Below are 2,500 nucleotides of genomic sequence, written 5' to 3'. Positions count from 1 at the left end.
CTTCTTGGCTCTCTTTTTCTCTTTTCTCATATCCTTCATCTCTTTTATCTCTCCTTCTTTCTCCTCTTCTTCCCTTCCCCAAACCTCTCTCTTCACTTTCCCCCCCCACCCCTCCCTCCTCTCTCCGTTTCCTTCTTCCCTCCCCTCCCTCCTCTCTCCTCCCTCCTCCCTTCATCCTTCCTCCTTCCTCCTCCCTTCCCTCCCCTTTATCATCCTTTCCTCTTCGACCGATACCTGCCGATGATACTACCCCCCCCCTTCCCCCTTTCGTCCTCCAACCATTACTTTACGTACCTACCTCTCCTCACTTCCTTCCCCACCCCTCCTCCTTACCCTCCCCCTACCCACCCCTCCTCTCCCCTCCCTTCAATCCTCCCCTTCCTTCCCCACCCCACTCCCTCCCTACCCCACCTCCTTCCCTCCCCTTCCTCCATTCCTTACCTCTTCTCCCCTCCCCTTCCCACCCCACTCCCTCCCCTACCCACCCTCCCCTCCCTTCCCCACCCCCTCCCTCCCCTCCTCTCCCTCCCACCCCGTCTCCCACCCGCAGACTTCCTCCCTTCCCCTACCCACCCGTTCCCCTCCCTCACTCCTCCCTCCTCTCCCCTCCCTTCTCTCACCTCCCCTCCTCTCCCCTCCCCTCCTTCCCCTACTCCCCCCTCCCCCTCTCTCCCTCCCCCTCAGACCTTTTTGCATGTTCTCCTCTTCTCGTCATCTTACCCTTTGACCCCCTCTTTATTCCCCCACGCTTTTTCCTCTTCTTTTTTTCCCTTTTTTTTTTTTAAACCCTTTTCTTCCTCTTTGAACCGTCTGGCTCTCTTGCGCGTCCTCTTACTACTGTGTTTTTTTTTAAATCTATTTTTGGTTTCTTTTCTTTTTCTTTTTTCTTGTCTTGTTACTTACTATTGTCGTTATTATTATTATCATTATTATTGTTGCTGTTGTTGTTGTGGTTGTTATTGTTGTTATTATTATTATTATTATCATTATTATTATTATTGTTATTATTATTATTATTATTATTATTATCATTACCATTATCATCATTACATAATCATTATTGTTTTTGTTAGTATTATTATATATTTTATTCTTTTTTTTTCTTAGAGAGAGAGAGAAAGAGAGAAAGTGAAAGAGAGAGAGAAAGAGAGAGAGAGAGAGAGAGAGAGAGAGAGAGAGAGAGAGAGAGAGAGAGAGAGAGAGAGAGAAAGAGAGAAAGAGAGAGAGAGAGAGAAAGAGAGAGAAAAAGAAAGAAAGATAAATAGAGAGAAAGAACGAACGAACGAACGAAAGAAAAGAAAAGAAAGAAAGAAAGAGAGATCGAAAAACCTCCCCCCCTCCCCCCCTCCCCCCCCGTCGCCATGGCAACTCCGCTGCCATTCCGCGTAAGTGTTTCCGTTGCATGGAGATTGTTTCCCTGAGTTTTATTATCGACATGATTTATTTACGTCGTCCTCGCAGTGCGCAAGCTTGGGCGAGATGCGTGCCCTTGGGGGGGGGGGGGGTGGAGGGAGGGGGGCGTGTGTGTGTGTGTGTGTGTGTTTTAATGTATTAATGTATTTGCGTTTGTCTCTTCGTGTTTGTCTTATTCTCCATCCCTCCTCCTTCCCTCCCCTCCTCCTCCTCCTCCTCCTCCTCCTCCTCCCCCTTCCCTCCCTCCTCCTCCTCTCTCCCCACCACCTCCTCCCTCCCTCCCTCCCTCCCTCCCTCCCTCCCTCTCCCCCTTCCCTCCCTCCCCCTTCCCTCCCTCCCCTCCCTCCCTCCCTCCTCCTCCTCCCCCTCTCCCCCCCTCCCTCCTTCCTCCTTCCTCCCTCTCCTTCCCTCCCTCCCTCCCTCCTTCCCCCTCCCTCCCCCTCTTCCCTTCCTTCCTCCCTTTCCTTCCTCCCTCCCTCCCTCCTCCTTCCTCCTCCCCTCCCTCCTTCACCTCCTCCTCCCCCCCCCCCCCTCCTCCTCCTTCCTCCCCCTTCCCTCCTTCCTACTCCCTCCTCCCTCCCTCCCTCCCTCCCTCCCTCTTCCCCACCACCACCCCCCCCCTCCCTCCTCCCTCCCTTCCTCCCCCCCTCCCTCCTCCCTCCCCCTCTCCCTCCTCCCTCCCCCCCCCCCCCCCCCCCCCTCCTCCTCCTCCTTCTTGATAGCGAGGGACGAGGCTCTTCTGCTCATTATAACTTCTGTGAACTTGATCCATCCATCAAAGTCTTCTCACGTTGTGCCATTCGAGGAGGGAGGGAGGGAGGGAAGGAAGGAGGAGGAGGAGGAGGAGGGAGGAAGGAAAAGGAAGGAGGGAGGGAGGAGGGAGGGAGGAGGAGGGAGGGAGGGAGGGAGGAGGGAGGGAGGGAGGAAGGGAGGAGGGAGGAAGGAGGAAAGGGGAGGAGAGGGAGGAGAGGAAACGGAAGAAGGAGGGGAGGGAGGAAGGAAGGAGAGGAAGAAAGGAAGGAGGGAGGAGGAAAGGAGGGAGGGAGGGAGGAGGGAGGGAGGAGGGAGGGAGGGAGGAGGGGAGGGA

The 2,500-nt window shown here is 54.6% G+C and overlaps 1 protein-coding gene across 2 annotated transcripts in view; it reads left to right on the top strand.

Annotated features, from left to right (window-relative positions):
- The window catches only part of tou (bromodomain adjacent to zinc finger domain 2B toutatis), a 413,452-nt gene that overhangs the window by 260,458 nt on the left and 150,494 nt on the right, over window positions 1–2,500 (top strand). The gene's annotated exons all lie outside the window — the stretch shown is intronic.

The sequence above is a fragment of the Penaeus vannamei genome, chromosome 37 (assembly GCF_042767895.1).
Source record: "Penaeus vannamei isolate JL-2024 chromosome 37, ASM4276789v1, whole genome shotgun sequence".
Lineage (NCBI taxonomy): Eukaryota > Metazoa > Arthropoda > Malacostraca > Decapoda > Penaeidae > Penaeus > Penaeus vannamei.
Note: the sequence above shows the minus strand (reverse complement) of the source record. Positions and strands in the feature narration are given on the sequence as shown.